Source organism: Cyrtonyx montezumae, unplaced genomic scaffold (genome assembly GCF_038088225.1).
Source record: "Cyrtonyx montezumae isolate F1298 unplaced genomic scaffold, pur_monq_1.0 scaffold_18, whole genome shotgun sequence".
NCBI lineage: Eukaryota > Metazoa > Chordata > Aves > Galliformes > Odontophoridae > Cyrtonyx > Cyrtonyx montezumae.
The window spans coordinates 7,177,998-7,201,549 of record NW_027071914.1 but is presented as its reverse complement, the minus strand read 5'-3'; positions in this window follow the sequence as shown (position 1 = coordinate 7,201,549).

Genomic DNA, 23,552 nt, shown 5'->3' with positions numbered 1-23,552 from the left:
AATGAAAAAAAATTTCCATCTGTTTTCCCTGCTGTTCCCTCCTTTCATGAAGAAAAAAGAAAAAAAGGAAAAGAACGTGATTCTACACCCCAAAAAATTATGCATGTGCTGTGCTGCAGTAAATTTTCAGTATCTGAGGAGCTGGATAAATCCAAGATAAAGCTGATGAAGCTTTCATGCTCTAATTCTGTTGAAATGATGTCCTTACACTGCTTACCTCCTCATCTAAGTGACTGCTGACAAGGTCCAAACTTGGAATATGTCGCTAACAGCCACGCTGCCCAAATGAACATAAATTAATTAAATAAATAAATAACTAAATAAATAAAACAAAATAAAGAACACACAAAAAACCCCCAACAAAAAACAACATACAAACCCAGAGGCTGGCACTGGTGATTCTGATGACTATGGTCTGTGTTCCCTGACAACTTTTTAAGATAATCGACTTTTCTGAGCTTTATTAATGAGGAATTATGACTTGTATTCTAAATTCAAACAAGCTACATTTCTTCTTTTTTCACCTGTAACAAGCACAGAATATAATGCATAATAGGAAAGATAAAGGCATTCAGCAACTTACAGTAAAATCCTGTTTGCTTATCAAAGAAAAACAGTCCTAGAGAATTGGCTTGCATAGCTTGTTTGCTGTTTGTTTTTTTTTTTAAGCTGCCATTCAAAATTTCAGCCATAACAGAGAGCTATCAAGTGAGGTGAGTTTTTTTGTTTTTTTTTTTTAAAGCTTATAACTAGCACAATTAAGTATTTTTCATTTGCTTCTAGCTCTAAGGACTGAGTTCTTTCGGAATTATTTTCATAAATCTAGAAAGCTCCACTATTGTCCTAAAAGGAAACAAACTAGAATAGGCAGGAAGATTTCATGTTAGACAGCACTACTCAGAAGCCTTTCCAGCCTTGATGTTCCATTTGAGAAATGTTAAACACTATCCGAAAGTCAATTATTTTCAACAGAGAAATATGGCCCACAGGAGAGCCACCAAGTCTGAACTCTGTCACTAATTTTTCCACACAACCTCACGGAAAAAAACTCAACAAAACACAACCATCAGTCTAGGTAGAAGTGGTCACTTCTTACTTGGTTCCTGTACAACACCTTGTCCAAATTTTGCATAACCAAGTATTCAAAGGGTTTCAGTCCCCCCTCTCTTGATATCATTTTCAAAACTGCTTGGTGTTGGGTAGAAGAATTCATAGAACAACCAAGGTTGGAAAAGACCTCCAAGATGACCCAGTCCAACTGTCCACCTTATCATCAATATTTCCCCACTAAACCATGTCCCTCAGTACAATGTGTAAATGTTTCCTGAAAACCTCCAAGGACAGTGACTTCACCACCTCCCTGTTCCAGCACTTAACTGATCACAGAGATGTCTCAAAGATCAGTACTTTTGACTCATATTTCTCCTACATTCAGCTTCTACAGGACCGTGCAAGTTTAACTACTGAATATCAAGCAGACAAAAACATTGTTTTCAGTCCACTTGCAGAGCCTCAGTGTTCATTGTCATCTCTGTTTGTGTGAGAGCAAACACTGAATCAAACAATTTTCACTGATTAGGTTACTACTTAATATTACTTAATGCTAGAAAGAACTAGGGTTTGTTTTAGAAGACATTATTTTCAGCTCACATACGAAAACGGCAGCCTTAATAGAAAAACTGTTATCCAGACTAAAGCAGTATAAGCCTGGGTTATCTGGTCACTTAAATAGGATAGTTCAGTACATTGGAGAACTAAGAAAACAAACATCTACAAAGCAACACTTGCTTCTGATGACACTGTCACTTTTTCTCCTCTTATGCCATTTGCATCTCTTACTGAACTACTTCTCCAGACAAGGACTGTAACAGTAATAGACAAGTAAAAGACTCAAAATTCCTTTTTCAGACAAGTTGAAAATGGTCAGTATTTTCACTCAAATGAAGACTTCCATCCATTCTACATATTTCTTATGAACTAATTAAAAGCTCATCATTATGCTCTATGTACTGCTGATTGACACCAAATCAGGTATCTGTCGTAAGGCTAAATTAAAAGAATCAAAACCATTTACTTGAATGTTAGAGACAGTGCTGTCTAATAAAGGATTTGTGGCTATATGGAATTGGAAGAGGAATGACACATTCTGAAGCTATTTATATCAAATGTTTTAGGTTTGGTTCATCCTTTTTCTCCGTAGGAATCCAAATGCACAATTATTCATTTTTGAGCCTGGCATCCAGCAGCACAGTGATAACTTATTTTAAGACAACTAACTGAATTCACTACTTCAGGAGTCTTCTCTTAGGGCAAACTCCCTATTCATTTCAGACAGGTGAAGAACACTCACTTTCCAGGGAATGCTTATGAATAAGCCTTCTAATTATTCACTTTATTTAATCACTAATTGCTGGCTCCACACAGGAGCATTCAGGAAATAGAAAACAAAACACATTTCCTCAAAATGCTCCCTGAACTCTGGCAGCTTGGTACTGTGACTACTACCCTGGGCAGTGCATTCCATGCCCACTGTACTCTGGTGCAAAGCCTTTCCCTGCCCCCAAGCTGTTACAGCTTCATGCTGCTCCCTCAGGTGCTGCTACTGCTCCCAGAGAGCAGAGCTCAGCACTGCACTCACTTCCTTAGAGGAGCTATCACGAGGCCTCCACTCAGCCTACTCTGTGCTGAAAAAAAATCCAGGGACTTCACCTGCACCTCATATGTCTTGCCCTCTAGATTCATTACTGCCTTTATAGCCCCCCCTTTGGATGCCCTCTAACATTTTAGATTATTCTGATATTACATTGTCCAAAGCTGCACCCAGTGCTGAAGTTGAGGCTGGATCAGTAAGAGTAGAGCGGGACAATCCCTTCTCACCCTGCAGCAGGCACACTGCTGGCCCAGTGAAGGATTGCACTGGAGTAGTTTAATATCAGTATTAATTGTGTAGAAGACATGAAGGTGATGAGTAACTCTGGAGTTCTGTGGCTTTGAGGACCATAAACAGATAAGAGATGCAGGACAAAAACACTGAAATCAAAATTTAACATTCACAATGCATTTCACAGCATAAGGAATGCTCTTTCCTTTCACTGCAAGTAGATTATTAATGTCTTTAACCTACCCAATTGTGTGCTGTTTTCTTCACTGATAACCTTACATGCTGCTTCGCACACAATTGATTCTCTTATGGCCCCTGTTATTCATTCACCTGAATGTGTTATCTCAGAACAGGTAATCATCACAGCTGAAAGGGTCAAGCTGGTATACTTGGCATATCTAAGTGCATCTTGTGAGTACTGTCCTCAAGCACATGTATCTTTGAAGTGTTCTCTTGATGGAATAACTAGATTGTCTCAAAATTAACATTACAATGGACTTCACCAAAATCTACTGGTGATCATTGTTTATGTGTCAAAGAAACAAAATTCAGTACATAAACATCTAAATGAGGCTTGAGTGAATCTTTTTCTTTTGTTTGGATGTTTCCATTCCTGTGGATTGTTTCATGTCAACAGAACTATTCACCGTTAATTCCCAAGTTCTTTGAGGACGAATAAATCATGCCCAATGCTATATCAGTTCTTTATCAAATACTTTAATTCAGTTTTTCCCCTTCAAACAGTGATCACAATCTTCACACATTAATAGAATCCATTTTAGATGTCATTTTCCTAAATACTGTTTTAATCATATTCTTAGCACTGTAATTCTCCTATGAATTACCATGTGTAAACATAACAATTAGCAAAGACTGCACATATTGCTCAGATATTTTGCCTATTTAAATTTGTTTTTCAGTAATTAACTCCTAACACTTCAGTTAAAAGGAAGTAGATATTCTCTCTCTAACAACAATTTAATACTTCACAGAGAATTTTTACTTCAAAAAAATCTGCTGACCTTGACTAATTAGACAGGATATTTGAGCTTTCCCAACCAGATTTACAGAAGAAAAAACAATAGTCATGAGATATAGATTGTTTTTACAGAGCAGATGCATCTATCAGATACTGGTCACCCTTCTCTACGACCTCTGCAGACAGACCATTCTGTATGGAACAACACAAGATGGCTCACCAGATCTGACAGCTCACTGGCATGTTGATGGGGAAGACTCACTCTCCCTGACCCTTTTAGACAAGTCTGCTCCCAGCCATGTGGTCCTGCCTCATCCTTGCCTGGTCATGTCTTTCAACTGAGCTGATTCAGCTCATTAACCCAGAAGAAAATAATTTGTTTTGCTGGCTTAGTAAGCCATTTCAGATCACAGCAAGGTCCAATGAGTACCTGAATTGGTGGAACAAAGTCCTGTAGGTTTTGAAAAATGCCATAGTTACTATAATTTCAATCAAACAAGTACCAGAGGAGGGGAAAATTAAAAACATAACAAAAAGCTTATTTTTTTCTTAATAAATTGTGTCTGCTTTGTCAATAGGATGAAGAAAATAGAAATCAATCATTTTTTAATTTGGTGCACATGTATTCCATTTTGTTCACTGATGTAGCTAGATAACTAAAAAAATTTGCAACAACTTACAGCAAACAATCTGGCTAATGGTAGGAAAGGATCGTTATAATCATTTTGTGAAGGAACTACATAATGCCATTTTAGAAAAAGTATACTTTCTCAACAGCACTTGTTAAGGTATTTATATCAAGGAGAATCGAGCCAAAGCAGAAACTCTTCCTATATTGCATAAGTTACATTCTATCTTGATAGAATCAGTTTAAAGTTAATAAACAGTAACATCTAAACAGCAGAATCAGATCATAGCCATACAAAGATAAAACATTGCAGGTTTTTCGTTTGTTTTTTTTCCTCTTATATCCAAGGGTGAAAATTTCAGCTGAGTTTAGCTTTGAAGTTTTGGTGAGTGTAACTCATGATTCCTGCAGCTTCTTCACTGTTTGTTAGATGAACCCCTGGTAACTGCTTTATAGTCAACACAGTCTGAATTAACCAGCCAATCTGAAGAGCAGTACATCTAGAACCATAACTCTCTACTGTACAGCCCTGACCTCTCACAGCAGTTAGCCACATCATCAAGAGAGGAAGTTTTTTTGGGTGTTTTTTTTTTTTTTTTTAATCTTTTAGCAGAGTCTATATTCTTGTAAAATTCATTGTTTAAAGGAAATCCTTCTTAGTTTCTGAGAGGTTACAAGAACTTAGGAAGGGAAGCAAACATAGTATCAGGTACACATCATGAAATCACATTGAGCCTTATATGATTATCACTTTCTGCTTGACAGAATTGCATGAGATAAAACTCAGCCCATCAAATCATGTAGCCATTGCTTTACAGGTGAGTTCTCTCAGATGTGATCCTAACAATATATTACAGAATGTTATTTATGTTGCATATTCCACACTTAGATCTTAGAGATAATAGGGCCAGCAGCAAACAGAGCTATGAAAATTGTTTCTGTCACCTAGACTAATTTATTTGGACAGGAAAGCCCTTTCAGTGTTAGTCCTCAACATCAAAGTTGCTAAAACACATCACTGAAGCCTTTGCTGTAAAGTCTGTGCCATGAAACCATATCACTGTACTGTCATCATTCAGCTTTGATATTTCTGTCATGGATCATTAGCCAGGTGCTAAGGAGAGAAATGGCAGCATTTGTCACTTGATAGCTTGCACTGTTTTTTATACAAAGAACTTATTTTATCAAAGTACAAATAGTTCCACATTCTTGATTCACATTCTGCTTGTTTATGGCAATTCTGTAAAGACATTAAAGTAAAAAAGTTTTAATGTAGAAGAAATTACTTTCTGTTCAATTAACTTGCAAGTTTAAAACCCTAATGACAATTTATTTGCTGAATTAGCAGTTTCCAGGTGCAGCTTGCTCTGATTTAATATCATGTTTTCCTTTTCCTTATACTAATGCTCTTCTGAAACCAATGAATTATTTTACATTATAGGCAAGCTGTTTAAGTAACATCCACTCCCAATTTCCAGTGCCTACACCAAAGTAGTTTATGCCAAAGCACTGTATGGTAGCATGTAAGTCAACGCTGAAGTCTTTTCATTGTGCACCCATAGCAAACAACTGAATTTAAACAGGTTCAGAAGTAAGAACTAGATTGACTTACAATAATCCATTGGAGTTTTGCACACTTCCAGGGGCACTACACGTCACATTCCCTTTCTCACTTAATGAAATTGGAACAATTACTAGAAAACATGGAAACCTTTGCTTAAATTACTTGAAAAGCTGTACAACTGGAGAGAGCTCATCTGAACTGCTTAGGTGTGATTTATTTCTTCATTTAGATACCTAAGTTCATGACAGCTTTTATTTATACTTTTGCTCTATATAAATCACCCATAGTTTACTAGGAGATCAACATCTTTCTTCGCTACAGCTGAATAAGGCAAATTTTAAGGAACAGCAAACCAAAGCCCAAATGTTTTATTACAATTAAAGTAGAGAGCAGCTAGCCAGATTAAACCAAAACATTTTTAAGCAATTAGTGTAATTGATTACTCAAAATCAGGAGACAGTAAATAATTGCTCAACAGGTTCCAAAGGTGAACATAATTAGAATAATTAACTTTGTCAGACAATAAATTATTCTATGCAGCACAGGTCCAATGAAACAATGTCTGAAAAACAGCCAGTTTTTTTTAAACTAAATTTGCAACCCACTATCTTCTAAGGCCTGGGCAAAACAGATAAAATATGAAAATGTTTTTTGAGCAATACACAATATTTGAAAACTATTTTTTTCTAGAGATTGCAAAGTAACCTGAGATCTAAGTAGTTAGGATACATCAGCAGGACTTAGTACTGACTCAAGTTAAGCTTGAAACCATATGCACTTGGAAAGTTTTCCCACAAATCAGCTGATCTACCTTCTGCAAAAAATAAAAATAAAAAAATACGGATCTGGTCTACCCTTTTCTCCCTCCCAAACAAAGTGGTTAAGAAGTCTTGCTCTTCAAGAAATTCTATAGCTGATGAGCTGATGCTTAAAACACATACAAAACCAATTTGCATGGACACAGTCATCTTTTTTCTGTCCATCTCTAAGGTACTATTCCTTTTCCTAAGAAGGATACAACATGTACAAAGCACAATAGCACTATTTGATAGGGAAAATCCTCAGCTAAAAAATATCATTTTTCCACATAATCACCACTATTTTCACCAGCAAGAAAACCCTGAATACCATGTTGAAAAAATCTGTACCATTAGAGGCGACCCACTGTCACTGTTGCTGAAATACACCACCCACTGCCTCACTGTGCTCACATCCACTATTTGGTCTCCACCAGCATTTAGCAAGTATCACTGAATGCCAGTGGGTGCCATTTTTTTCTGAATGGAGGAATTCATTGCCACCTTTTGCTTCACACACACTTTCATGTCAGACACCATTGTACCAGAATGCTCCTTGGCCACCATCCATTGCACAGCAACAAAAGAAGGTTCTGCCTGTACAGGCATTCCATCAGCATCCACTTCTGACATCAACGGCCAACATAATCAATTAGAAGGCATTACATTCAGTTCAGTCCAGTCCAAGTATGTTTAGAGACAAAGACTGTTAAACAGCACGTCCCTCCATTGATTTTTGGATCACGAGTAATTACAATTATCAAGCTTTTTATTCAAGGTAATGTGAGAGGCTCTGATAAGATAGTTATTATCAAGCAGAAGGAATCTGATAATTTACCTGCTGGATCACTACACACACACACACACACACACAGCAGAAGTCTTTTACTACCATCTCTTCATTCAGAGTTAAGGCCTAATTTCTCTAATCAACTAAAAAATTTCAGTGCTGCATAAAGTTATATCTCAGTAGCTGAAGATTAGCACCTCTTCACAAACTTAAGATAATAGCACTTACCAGTCAGGCATAAAGAAAACTTTGTTACATCATGTGTAATGAGGAAAAATTAGCAAAGCATATGGTGGAATAAAGGTAACTGCCTAAGCACATGGGTTAAAAGGGTATATTTTTAATGATTCATTTTGACTGGTTCTTGTTATACACTTAGCTGATTGTATCTGATATAATTACTTTACAGCTTCAGATTGTTTTCCGTGGATTGTTAAAATAAACTGTGTTTTGAATCCACAGAATCTAACTCTTGCTAACATGAGAGAGAATAAAAAAAACAAGCATATGGAAGAACTGTAGAGAATACAAAGTACATGACATTAATATATGGTCAGTTTTAAAAATAAAAGTCTGATTCTTTTAAGATATTTTAGAATATTTACACAAAGAAATGTCATTGTTTCTAAAACTGCTCACCAAAGAGGAAAAATTATAGGCCTAAATTACTGTAGAAGACACTTCCATCAGTTATGGAAAAGCTAGAGGGAATTTAGAGGGAATGAAAAAGTACAGGGCAGGATTATTATTTTCTTTCAAAGGATTAAAAGTTGCAAGAAACATATTTAAAACTTGTCTTATATATTATTCATACTTAGTCATCACTTATTCAAACAACATATCTTTCAGCAGTTAACTTCCAAGTAGGGATGGGTGACTTAGTGTGGTACACAATTAATAACTAGAAACAGCAGTGTAAGATTATGGTGAAGAAAACACAGGCTATCCACATATAGTGGAAAAGCTTATAGACAGGTAAATATGTTAGATGCCAGGAGAAACAATAGCAATTAGATATCAAAAAGTTAAAGGGAGATTTTGAGGGGTCTGGTCCAGACTTTTCAGTGGTACCCAGTTACAGAATAAGTGACAACAGACAAACTGAAATGTGAGAATTCCCATTTGAATATGAAGAAAAATATCTTCACTGTGCATCTCATTTAGGATATTTTGTATGTTTAAGCTTCTACCCACATCAGGAAGAAAACCTCACCACTACGAAAGTAAAAATATTTTTGGTTAAGATAAAAAGTTTGATTTCAAAAGTTACTTAATCTTTCTTCCAGAGCCTATACACAGAAATAATCCAGTTAGGAGCCCACACTCAGATATACTGCAGGTATTTAGAAAATTTGGGAAGGCAGCAGGAGACAGAAAATTGGTGCATTATGAACTTATACTGTTGAATTTAATATTTTATCCTCCTGAGGGCACTGACAGGAGACATTAATTGTAAAGCTATCAGAAGATGTGGGATGAGGTTAAAATAAGAACCTATGGAAATATTTATTGACTCCAATAGAACAATTTTAAACTACTAATCTAGTGACTACACAGCAATATACTTCTCTCCATAGCAATATTGAACTGATAACAGCACCAAACCTAGTACAGATGACCAAAATCAGTCATTATTTTTTCTGGAACTTAAATGAGTAACCACACATTTTACATGTGTATGAGCACTTGTGTGTGTGCACACATAGACATACACACACAAATAATAACAAATTCCCTCCATTGTGACCAGGAGGATGTACAGGCATTTTCTGATAAATTTTGGACCAAAAGCAGTTTTGCTTTTAGGTTTGAACAAGTTCTAACTGGTATCAGTCTTCGCTGTACTCCTAGAAAACAAACAGTATACTTGTGATTTGTCAGAGAAGTCACATATCTGACTGTGCAGTACGTTCAGATGTGTAATATGGACTACTCTCCAAGAAAGAAAAATACTTATGTATATATTTTAATTTATAGGGTATGTTGTTGAACTATAGAGACAAGGAGCAGACAAAATGCATGAGAGTAATTTTGTTGTGCAGTATATAGTTTCGTAAAGAAGAGATAAGTGACCATCTTGTATAGAATGAGGATGACCCTAAAAATAGTTCCACATAACTCAAGTGCATTGCCTGTTAATTATATTATTATAATGATTAGGTGGGACTCATTCTGCATCCCACTTTTTTTTTTTTTTTTTTTTTTTTAGGAAAGAACTAGTTTGCAAAAACTTATCCCGAGTTTTAAATATCACTAGTAGAGTGCAAAATAAATACTCCAGTAACATAGCTAAGTACTTGATTTCTCAATGGCATATCAGCACAGAAATCTTTTTTGGGAACATTTGTAAGACTCCACAAAAATTGCTTAAATGTATAATCAATATATTACTGTTTTGAAAGTGAGAAACAAAAAGGCACATGTATACAATGTATTAAAGAGCCAAAGACTGAGGGAGTGACAAATCTTTTAATGAATACTTCTCTAATAAAAATCTCCATTATTCAAATGGTGGATTGGCATGCTTTTGCTATAGATGTTTATTTTTGTCTGTACATATTTTAACCAAGAGATTTGAAACCTCTTTTGCCATCTATTATTATGTTGCTACCATCAGTGAGAATTCTAACAGAATTATTCTAGCTTAATAGGACAAACACTTACCCCAAAATATCAATTCACATCCACGCTTTTTAGAAATTCAGCATTAGACCCATGATGTCTTTTATCTCACTGTAATTTCTTTAGATAGGGATTGTCTATAAACATACTTGTGTTTACTATTTCATGTCATACCACTTATAAGTTTGTGCTACTGTAATGCAAAAAATATCATGTTGGCATGCAACAAAACATTACACTTCAGCTCTCATTGTGTTTGTGTTGAACAATAATGTACTCATCTTTAAAGAACTGGCTTCTCTCTAATTCCTGATGATACCTGCTGAAGTTACTTAAATGCCAAGCCTCATGATGGGTATTGAATCTGACAATCTAATTTTCAGATCAACTGGTAAGTTTTTCTAACCTTCCACAAATTGTAAGGACCTTGAACATCAATCAGACAAACATGCTGCAAGGCTTGCCAATCTCATCTTAATTTGGGCTCACATAACAGGATGCCCACTTAAAAGGGAGAGTTTACTTTGCTTCTAAACACTATTTGAAAAACAGATTTTTTTTATGTACACAAATTCATTTTTAAATAGCACTGAGATCAATAGAGTCTAAAGAAGTCTGGTGCAATCGAACTAAAACATATTGGTTGTCATGGTGAATAAAGCCGTATTGTAAGCCAAACATATTTCATTTTATTTAAACTCTTATTCGGATATCCATGAAAGTCTTCTCTTGTTTGGAACAAAAACAAGTCAAACATAAAAATGGACTTCAACATGAGTACTTAAAGTACTGTAAATAGCTTCTAACTTATGATAAAATATTTATCACAACACTAAAATAAACTCAGGTAGATGTTACCAAAAAAACTGCTGGATTGGTAAATTAATTAAAGGTAAATACAGCACACAAGTCTCCTATACGCTATCAAGCCTGGAGTCATAGTATCTTACCATTCCAGTTGTCAGTAGACAGCATCAAATGAACCATTTTTCTGACAGATCTTTTGAAGCAACTCTATTAGAAGTGAGTATCATTTTTTCTTCAATGACCAGAGCTAAATATTAATGTACAGAGGATAATAGAGTTGTCGACAAGCAAAATGTGCAACAAAACTGCACTCCATATGCCCATAGAGGAGCTAAAGCAGTTTTATTCACTCTTGGTACCATTCCAAGGTGATTCTTGATGCAATTCTCTCTACTTTACCTTTTAGTTCAGAACATCTAATCACAGAAATATTTCTCGCAGATAATGTTAAATGCCAAGATAATTTTTAAAGTACTCCACTGCTACAAGAATACCTTATATTCTGCAATGTTTCATAGTTTGACTTTATGCCTTTATGGTCAAGAATACCAGTAGCATAAATTCCTTCATTTTCTTTCAGATGCCACCACCAGATATGAGTGTTTCAAGGTAGAATGGTCCAATACACAAAAATTTACCTGAATGTTCTATAAGTAATATGTGCTGCATAAAGTCATCAGTTCCTGGCACATGACACCCATATTCTTGCTGCTGTTACTTTATACCACAGTGAGAGCATGACTGTACAAAACATTAAATCACTTGAGTTCACATTTGGATAGTTTCTTTGACTATGGAGGATGCTCTAGATTCTCATGAAAAGCAATACCATGCATGCTATTGAATAGTCGCCTGTGTCTTCAGTTAAGGTTTAGGGGCAGAGTAGGAAATAATTACAACTAAACGACAAACCAAAAATCTCTAAAAGAAAACCTGAGCCACTATGCTTTGTTATCCAACAGTGTCAATTTTCAGTAATGTTGTAGGAGTTCATTAAAATCAGAAAACAAAACAATCTAGTTTCAGAGATTAAAATTTTCATAAGTCTCTTCCTATTTACAGTTACAACAAAAGACTAGTTGTCTTTCTGGAATGTTGCCCACAGTCCCTTATCTTTTCCCCCTTTGTCCACTGTGTTATGGCTCACATGATAACTGATAGCAAGGCTTTACTTCTTCCCCTGGTCTTACACCTTTCAGATTTAAAAAGCACTTTTAAAAGTAAGGTACAACACTAGGCACAAACGAAGACGTAAAACAGACCATTAACAGCAAATACACAGATGCTCCTCCACCGAAAGTCGCACTGCAATTTAGCAACAGGAGCTTCCGTGGTTGAAGGCACATTTTTTTTATGCAGAGTAGAACATGAAAGTAAATTTTGACACAAACAAGAAGCAGGAATTATGCCAAGAGCAGTATCATAAGCCTCCCTTCCATTTTTTCAGTTGGAATTCAGTGATATTAGACATCAGCATCTTTCAGGTAAATTTTTATCCTCTTTCTTTTAAGGAAAAAAGACCCCCTTCCTACTCCTCTCTACCACCAAAATTGCCTTGGAAATATTTAAGGAAGTAAATTCCGACCACAAAGAGGGAGTGAAATATCATATTGTACATACTACTTTCTCAGCTCCTTTTCTTTTTTCTTTTTTTTTTTCTTTTTTTAAATGCTAAAATTTTAAGATGAGCTTTAGTTTTGTTTTAACTTAAAAACTATGGAAAAACAAAGCCAATAACAGAAATAATGAAAACAACAACAAAAACAACAACCAAACTCTAAGCTATGATCCTTTAGTATAGGCTTAACAATTCACTAAGATTTGACTGATAATCTGGATGGTTGACAAGGTAAGGTAGACTGTAGCTCACTATTATCCTACTGATTTCTGAAGCACTGAGATCAGAGAATTAAAAAGAACTTATTCCATAATAAAAGCATATTTGACAGACACAAGTGGGTTGTAAAAATCTAATGACAACAACATTTTCATGGTGGCTTTTGATCTTAATGTCTTTCTCAGCTCTTTGCAAACAAGTTGCTGAACAATGAATGCGAATATTCAACATTTCTGAGCTGTGCTAGAGTATCTCACCAGATTCTCAAGTAACCTACTCTCGAAGAGCAAAGGCTGCTATACACAGGTAAGAAAAAAAACTCAGAATTTTCAATATAACTTAGAGTCTGATGAATTGTCACAATAGTATTCTGTTGCTACCCTAAATTCCTTTGATAGAAGGACTGAAAGTGCAGATTCATTCTGAATATTGAAATGCACATCTACGTATTTGCATGCTAATAATTTGATAACTATTTCAAGGAATATAAAGCCATGACAGAATAAAAACCTTTAAGGTGCCAAAGGAAATGACAGAATTTATATCAGACTAAAGCTGCCAAAATCATTGAGCTCAGTTAGGATTTACTGTCTAAGGAAAAAGCAATAAAAAAAAATCACAGCTATTATTTCAAATTACACTAAATACCAAATTAAAGGTTTTTGGTCTTTTTTTCCTGGGTATAAGGTTAATGAGTAATCACTGTTTCTTACAGGGTGAAGTTTCAACATTCTTATTCCCATTTTCCTTATTTATTTTTTAACAGAAGTATAAAACTTAAACCATTCTTTTTGACAGTAAATACTTTAAATTTTGTCTGCTCAGTTTGATATCTCCTATTAATTACTACTTGGTTCAGAAGCATTCATATGGATGTGAACAAAGTTCTACCCCCTTTAGCAAGCAGTGTTTCTGTCCCTCAGCTCTGAGGGTTAGTCTCCCTGAAGGCCAAAGACAGCCTGTGAAAAAATTCGAACTGCACAGCACATGCATATCAGGTAAGAGCTCCCCTTTGCAAGATCTCTAACCATTTGTCTAAATTCTGCCAAAATCCCTTTTTGTTTACTGGCAACAAACCATTATTCTACCCATAGGACAATGACAGCTTCTGCCAATTTTTAACTCAGAGCTAGCAATGCTTAAAGAGCATCTTCAAGAACTGATGCTATGCAATAGAATTCAAAAATACAACGTAAAATGAACTAGTCTGAAAAATTTGAGACACCTGGGGGAAGAGGGGTGCAAAGGGAACAAATCTCCATATTTATTAAGTTACTCAGACTCAGAAAAAATTTACACAGAAACCCTGCTTTGCCCAAAGCAGTGAGTCAACTTCCAAACAGAAGATATCACAGCTTCTGTAATTCTTCTAAGCATGAATCTGAAAGAACATAATCTTCTCCTTTACAGATAAACCACAGAACATGTAAGATAGAGTCTTCAAAATACAATACAAATTAAGACTGAGATTTGCTCACCATGAGCTCACTTGGGTGGACAGTTTTGATTTCCCCCACAAAGCACACTCACTTTGTTTCTGTTTAGTTCACTTTACATTTTTTAAAGCATACATTCTTTAAGGCTTGGGGCATGCATTTCATGCTCAAGGACAAAGAAGATGTACTTTTATTCTTAGGAAAACACACAGCTGGGAGGAAGGTTGAAATATTCTAGTCCTCAAGAATGCAGCCCATGACCTAAGGCAAGAATAACTTAAAAAGAAATTGTATGCACATTTACCAAACAGAAACAGTTGATGTTAGGAATCAGGCTGAAATTCAAAGCTATAAGTCCTTATTCAAAAAATAAAAAAAAAAAAATGCTGCCTTCAAGCAAGTAAATGATTCTGGTAAGAATGGATGCAGATGTTTCAAAGTTAGTTGTTTTATCAAATTTTTATCTCTTCAAACAAGATAGAGCAGGTAGCAATCTCATGGAGCACAGTCTTTTATTTTTTTTGTGAAGTAAGAACAGTCACAATCGGAGAAATTCTTGATATATAACGGTATCATAACCTTGTTGATAGATTAGCCAGTTAATAATTCTCACAATATCTCACTTAAGATCTTAACTATCTTAAGATACTACTTAGTTCTGTTGTGTTGGACTCGTCATCTTCCTGTCTTTCCCCAATACATAACAACCTGCCTGCTGGATTGTTAATGTTGACAGCAAATTATTAGGAGAAAGTACATACCCAAGAACCACATAGTACAAAACATAATGTACTAGTCTTGTTGTAGCAAACACTGAACTCAAGCACAGCTCAAAAAAGGGTGCATAACAACCCTTGCTACATGAGGCACATCTGGCCCAGGAGTCTGTGACGATGTTGATAAGCTGTAACTGACAGCTAAGCCTGCCTTACGGAAAACAAGGGACTTGACAGTAGAATGAGACTCTAGATAGATCTGTAGATGTTTTCTTAAAAGGCTTATCTTCAAGACTTGGTCTAAATGGGATTTTTGATGTCCGGTATTCATCTTTCTTCTCGATCACTACAATAACACAACTGAATATATTCTATATCTCTATATATTTTCAGTTATCCTCTAAAAAGAGAATTATCTAAAGAGACTACTATCTGTATAAGACTGCAGTGCAACTCTCACTTAAGTGTAGAATAAGAATGGTACTTAAAAACTTAGTGAATAACAAACCATGAAAATAAGCTAAAACTGCGGAAAGAAAGACTTCCTTCAGTGATATGACAGCAAGGACCTCTCTGGTCTACTGTCAAGGCCTATAGGATAGTTCACAACTAATAAAGAGAAGAGAAACAAAAAAGTAGAGGACTATTTTCTAGCACAGGTTAATCATGTGCTATTTGTCTTTTGTACCAGTGCTTTAAAACAGAGTTCACTTATTAAAATACATACAAAAGCAAGACAACTTATATTTTCTATTTCTGATAAAGATATGTTGTTCTTCATGATAACTGAAGCCTTCAGTAAGCTAAGATCTAGGATTTGCAGTTAGTGAATGATAGTGCTAGGAAACATAATTCCAAGATATATAGCAAAGAAGGGAAGGACAGGACCTACAAACCCTACAGAACAGGTTAAAAAAAAAAAAAGAAAAAATACTCACCCCTTCTAATAATAGCTCAAGAGAAGCACAATCTTTACCCAGAGAGATACCACTCTCTCAGCTGCTAACCTATAAATGAGGGTGAGGAGGGAGGGAATTTCCTTCCACCTGAGCTCCCTGGGTTAACCATACCTTCTCACTTGGTACTCAACCATTGATTCAGGCTGTAATCTGGCAATTCCACTACACAGGGCCTATTTTTTTAAGAGCTTTTCTTTCTAACAAAGTGAAAAAGGATAATGCTTATTTTGTTCTAAGTATAAGAAACAGGGAAGTGTAATAAGCGTGCAAGATTCAGGAACTCACTTATCTTCAAGCATCCGTGCCTCTGCCTGAAGCTTGAACAAAACATTCAAGTTAGGAAAATAATTCCTCAGGTAACCAAACCAAAAGATTTTCCCTAGGATGTAACCATCTTAACAACCTTAGCTGAACATTTACAGGCAGCAGGTATCAATCACCAATTCAGGGTAGCAAATATGCTCTGAACAGTGTACCATGAACACAGAATGGGGAAAAACAGAAATTTTCAAGAGCGCACACCAAAATTTCTCAAAAAACTTTTCTTGATTTATCTTACCTCTCCAGCAGATCAAGTACCTTTGGGGAAGACAAATCTCAGCCTATACGTAGATTTCATTAAGCAGGGCTTTTGCTCGATAATATTCATTTTTTCTTGGTTATTTATCAAATTCATTTTTTTTTCTTTAAAATACAACACAGTCATCATCTTTTTCCTTCTTTTCTGCTCCTTTTGAGACTTTTTTTTCCTCTTTTTAAATTTTTTGAAGAGCCAAGGACCCTCTCACTACTTGCTCAAGAATAATTATTACCCAGAGCCACCTGCTTGAGTTACCCCTCTCTGATTTCCTTGTCCAGGTGTGTGAAACTCAATGCAATTAAGTCAGGAGTAGCCATGACTATTCCAGTAGAAATTATTCACGTCTATAATAAAATAAGTGACTCACAGACTAGGAAAGAAATCTTTCCAGTTCTCAATACGAATCAAAAGATCAAGGAAGGACTTAAATGTAAGTAGTGCTCTTCACTTACATCTTGAGCACTCAGTTTAACAACTTGCCTGAATGAAAACTTTAGGTATGATAGGCAACAAAAGGTTAAAGCCAAGCATACATTTACCTTTCATGATAAATGACATATGAAAAAAACTTTTTTCTCTTCATCCTTGTCATAAACAGTTGGAAAAATAAACAACTCAAAATTAAAACAGAACAAAAAAAAATCTTTCCATAAGAACTCTCCGATAGACAATGGAAGCAGCCCAGTGTCTGAACTCTGTCTAACTAGAAGCCACATGGATAGTACAACGTGAAAGAGAAAGGTGTCATTGAGCTACGATTTTGGGATATGCCTGTAAGCTATGTAATCATTTTAGGATATTATTTCTGGAGTTATTTCATACCTAACCCACTGTCTCTTTAATGTAAATGAGATATGAAAATCTCTTCATTTCCCTAGATAAATATTATTCTGGAATAAAAGATATATAAGTAAAACATCTAATTCCAAGTGGACTGAATATAAAAATATGCCCAAATTAAATCTGCACTCTGCATACAGCACTCTGTTCAGAGATATTTAGCCTGAAAGCACGTCAAATATAAGCAATTCAGAGCTTGGAGACAAAACATAGTATGTTTCAGATTATGTTTTCTTGTTTGTTATGTTCTCAAACGTCAGTGTAAAGACAATTTGATAGAGATCTTGAAATCTGGTAAATTATTTGTCTATGACATCATGAAAATCATTCTAGAAAAATATGTTTTACTACATTCTTCCAAGATCAGACAGTATGCAAAACATGACCTGGTTTTGTTAAATGTTTGTTCATACCTTATGAATGCTTGAATTGTGACAACATGTGTTAATCGTGTTTTTTAAAATTGGTATTCTTTTAAATGTTGCTATCAATATTATTTCAATTTGTCAGTAAATTCAGTGGATTAAATTCTTCAATCTATAATTATGAACTTATATCACAGAATGTCAATTGAAATGAATATTCTGAATCAATAAAACAAGCAAAAAAATACATTTATTTGTAGACCAAAGTAATTTATAATTGCCATGATGTGAAAACAGAGTAATTAATTTCTTGCCTAACAAGAATAAAGAAGATTTCTACAGTGCATACAAAAGTGAAAAGCTTCAGAAAATAACCATTGTGCAAACTCAGGCAAAATATCACATTACAGAACTTTTATGAACTGCATTATTTGGCCCACTTTTTTTTTCATCGTCAAGAAAAAAAACAAAGCACAAAAAGACGAGCTGAATTTTAGATGCTTTTTGTATAATCAAGCAATGTGAAGTCTTTTTTTCTCTTTGCAGACAAAAGACTTCCCTAGTCTGGCAACAGTTAATCTGAGATAAGTGGAAATTTCTCTCCTTATTTTGAGCCAAATAAATAATTAATTGAATTGGATCTACAGTACCCATTGTATCTGATCCATACTGAGTTCAAGAGTGCATTCTGTAATTAATTTGACCAGCTATTTACATACTAACATGTGCTTAAAATGTAATGCCTTCACTATGCTGTCTGAGCTAGGTAGCTACTTCATGTTTTAGCTCAAAGCAGACTATCATCATTTGGAAGTACTGTGGCTCACATTCCCCTAAGCACTTGGCACGTATAATCAGACCCAAACTTTCAATAGAAGTAAGCATGCTGTGAGAGACAGGTAGTGTTGTAAAACTGCTCCCACATGTAGCTCAGCTGGGAGATGCTGGATCTCAATTCATATTCCATGTTTGGTGTCTAAATGGAAACTCATTTCCTTTGAAGAGTTGTTCCCAACTGGGAAATTAAGATGTTAAAAACTAAACCTCGGGCTGACTTGAAAATCTGGTCTAACCTTTTCTTTTAGAAGAGCTTTGACTTTTTTTATCTATTATAAAAGACAAAGCCAAACCATATTTTCAGGGCTTTTTTTTGTGAGAAGGAAGAGATTAGCAATCATTAGAATTACATTTCCAGCAGTATTTAACTAAAAGCTAAGACTTTTGCAAGAGTCCTCTAAATCTATGAAAGACTTGGAGATGGATGTTTGATAAATATATCTTTTGGTGACATTACTTCATTCACATTCTTTTATATTCATTTACTTCCAGTCACCAGTTTAGCCAGTAAAGCTGCATGAAGAGCACACTGATGAACAAGAGCAGGAGAAATAACCTTTTGTCATAGCCCTGGCTGGGATAATTTTTTCATAGCAGCCTGTACAATGCTATGTTTTGTACTATTTATGAAAATATTAGTAATAGCACACAGATGTTGTATTTGTTGCTGAGCAGTGCTTACATGGAGCCAAGGACGTTTCAGCTTCTCATGCTATCCTATAAGTGAGGAGGATGGTGGTGCACAAGATGCTGTCCAGGACAGCTGACACAAATTGACCAAAGGGATAATGCTTATTGTACACCATGCTCAACAATGAAAGCTGGGGGAAAGAATGAGGAAAAGGGTGTGTTGAAGCGATGACATCTGTATTCCCAAGAAACAAATACACGTACTGGGCCCTGCCCTCCTCTGGCTGAACACTTGCCTCTGATGGAAAATAGTGAATGAATTCCTTGTTTGAGTTTTTTGTACACGAGTTTCACATACGCATATAATTAATAACTTATTACAAAATAAACACCAAAAAGATTTTTCTGCCATGATAATGAATCAAGTAGACTCAAGTAGGGAAGGAAAGCAGAAGATAAATTCCCTTGCTGGCAACAAAAAGTTGCTTAGCCTGCCCAGCCTCCGTATCTTCTCTGTAATAGCAGAAAGTAATAGAAAAAAAAAATAGAAATCAAGACCAATTACATCCAAGTTAGAAATAAGGAAGAAAAGAAATATCTGGAGAGATAATTTGGATTTTTTATAACAAAGTAGAAAAATTCATTAGGGTAAAACATAACAGTCTAGTTAATTAGCACATTACAGCAATGTTTCCATCCACTATAAACAAAAGATAGGAAACAGCAGCTGTTATCAGTAAGACAGTTAGAAACTAAAATTGTATTCACAGTGGAAAAAAAAAAACTGTTACTGGTTAGTGCCTACATATAATTATTGAGCTCTTTCCCAAGAAAGGTCAGTATTGTTGGCAACCTCAGCAGTTCCAGAGAGACTTACTATCCTCAGCAGATTGATTAAGATTTCTTGTCCACATTTTTCACACCTCAAAGTTCAGAAATCAGTGTACAGTGAACGTTATCTAGAATGATGAGAACATTTTTTGAACAGATAGATTGTCAGGAGAGAGTGCTCAGCCACCAGCTCTGACATGTTTCAGACAACTTCATATTAGTCAATGTGTCCTAAAAAATTTTGTTCCAAAACAAATTTTTCCACTAGGTCTCAGGTTCTTGGAACCTTTATCTACATCAGATTTCACGTTCTCACTCTTTTTTCTATTTCTCACTATTATCTACCCTTAATTTATTCTATGATTGTTTTGAATTTAAAAATGAGTGGCCAGTTCATTAAAAAAAGAAGGAAATTATTATTGTTGTTATTGTTTGGACTCGTGAAGCCCACTCTCTTACAGTGAGGAAAATGGAATTGTGTTCTCTAATCTGCAAAGATGTTATCAGTTACACAAGGCAGTTATGCATAACTTCGAAAAAAATAATGTTTCCAGGAATAATTTATTCTGTGGGTTTTGTTCTCCAATATGAATAAAGTGGGATTCATCAAATTAACTATAAACAATGAACAAACAAATTTTGATTTGAAACAATACATCAAGAAAGAATTTGATTATAAATTTACAGAGCTATTTGCAGTACATTTTAGTAGTGGCAATGTTTGTCCCAGCTGTTAAGCTCTGAAAGCCTGTTTCACAGACTAGTGCTGAATGCATTATTTGCATATATGGTACATCTTAATCAATGTCAAATTCAAAACCAGCCTCCTGAATATATTTTGTACTTTATATTCTAGTGGGCTTTAAATCTTTGTTTAAAGGCTTCTGTCTGTTCTTTTTATTTTGGAATTTAATTTAGTCAAGGAAGGTTAATTAGTTTTCAGATTTATAATTAGAGCAGTGAGTCAGCTCTTCCTCACTACTCTTCCTGTCTTGTGGTATAGCCAGTTTTGTACTAGAGTATCAAAAGAAGAAAATGCAACTCATAATTTTATGGAAATGTAGCTTTGGAGGAAATGGAGATGGAAATCTTTTCAGTTCTTGTCTGTGCAAGAATTTTACTCCACAGGATTCCAGTAATAGCACTAGGAAGAGGAAGATCCATGTTGAAATGTTACATTTCATTTATGGGGAACTACTTATATTACAGACGATTATGTTACAGAAGAGAGAGGAGGCAGTGTTTTTAACCAAACTGTTTGTATTGGGAAAGATTGATTATACAGAAACCTAAATGTTCCACAAGAATACATCAACTTAATCAACATTTGATAAAGCATTATGCCAGAGCTTTTCTTCAACATCAGCATATTTATTTAACTGATAATGATGTACTTCAGGGACCTTATTTTGCAGGAAATCTGTTTTTGTAATTTAGGTAGAATGGAAGTTGGTCTCAAGTGACAACTGATATTGCAATTGAAATCCAAGATTCAATCAGTTAGAGACATCTACCTAGCAACTTTAAAATAGCAAAATCCTCATTTATGTTTATTTACTATATCTTGGTTTATGTAATAAGAAGTCATCAATGTAGCTTAGTATCATCAATAGAGAATGAATTCCTTTGGTTACCTGTACAACATATGAAAAGACATACCTTCCTCACTCAGTCCAGACTGCTAAGTAAAATTATGCCTGTAACAATTAAAAATATTCCTTCATCAGATGTAATATTATGGAAACTAGGTAACTATCTGCACAATGACAGTTCAGTTTAACTCTGCATGGGATAAAACATGTTTGTTTTTTTTTATCTTGTCTGAGAATGCCCAAAGTAAAATGACAGAAAAACCAAATGCAGAAGGATTTGACAGACTTCAACCATTGTGTGCATGATGTATGTTGCCAGATTAATAAAACTGTATTGAATTTTTCTAATATCCTGTAGTAATCTTTCTGCCACATCAGTATGCTTTAGATTGAAAGAAACAAATTTGCAGCAAAGATACTAATTCCCAAGCTGATCATCATGAGTGCCTTCAGCTGGAAAGAAAGATGTGCTTTTGAAAGATGTCTAATTTCACTGTAAGCTAATATCCAAGGACAGGTCAATTATGAAGATAACTTGTTTTCTCTATCTATGATAGTGGGAGCCAAGAGTAGGTGCCTAATTTTTGGATGTCTAGGAGACACATCCAGAAAAAGCAAATATATTTTACAGAATTATCTAGGAACTGAATTTTAGCTAGTTTTAATTGATAAAGGCGAAGTGTCAAACTCTGAAGCTACACAAACAGTCTTGGAGGTTATGCTACTTTAGCCTGTTTAGAATTTCTTTCCTTTCCTCTACTCCTTAAACTTGAAATTAATAAGTCATTCATACAAAGGATTTGTTGGAAAGATCCTAAAAAATATGCCTAATCAAATTGGACATAAGTAAACTAAAACTGTCCAAAATCAGAGCAAAATTGTAACGACTGCACAATGGTGACTGAAACACAATAAATGTGCAGATAAAAATTCCTCATGTTATACTTCTGCACTGAGTGAAGCAGTGATGAAGATATTTTACCCTGCAACCATGTACACAGTGATTGCTGACAATATTCTAGATTAAGACCATGAATAACATCATAAAACTTGATCCAACCATTCAGGACATTATTGGCTGAACATACATTCACAGAAACGTGCTTTCCATTTATTTCATAAGCAGTTAAGATTATATTCTTGTATCACAGTGGTGAGCAGAGAGAATTTAACTTCCTCTTAAGTGCCTCAAGCTACTCCATCTTATCTCTTACCTAAGATTTTTGATCCACAGATTCTACAGAATAGTCACTAGAAACAAATGCCATTTTAAAGACCAATATAGTACATAAAAACTGTTGGGAGCAGAGTAAAAGATTTTCAGGCCTACAATTTATTTCAAGTGCTGCCTATCATTACTGTTTATTATTTTATTTTATTTATTTTTGCACACTACTTCCACAGAAATCTGTATTTATTCTCTAAGACAAAGTGTTACTTGGGGACAAATATAACTGATTAGAACTCTGAAATAAATTGTGACTTTGTTGAGAAAACCTGCACATCTGTGTGAGATTTTTAAAAAAAAAGGTAATGATTTTCCTTGACTATCAAACTGCATCTTTTACATCACACTGACAAGGGCTTTTTTCAATGACTTTTTCCAGCCTTCAATGTCTCATATGTTCCAGCTAGTTTCAAGTTACTAGCAGTGCAGTATGTGTGTGCTTCAGTGCCCAGAAGTATTTTTATATTCTGTAATACTTACAGAAAGAATTACTACTGGAAAGAGAATAGAAGAATAGAAAGAACTGTTGAAATTGTGGGTATACTCAAGAAGTGCACTTCTAATAGCATCTGCTAAGGATAACAATTACTCACAGGGTGAGGATGTTCATTACAGTGGAAATGTGAATGGAAA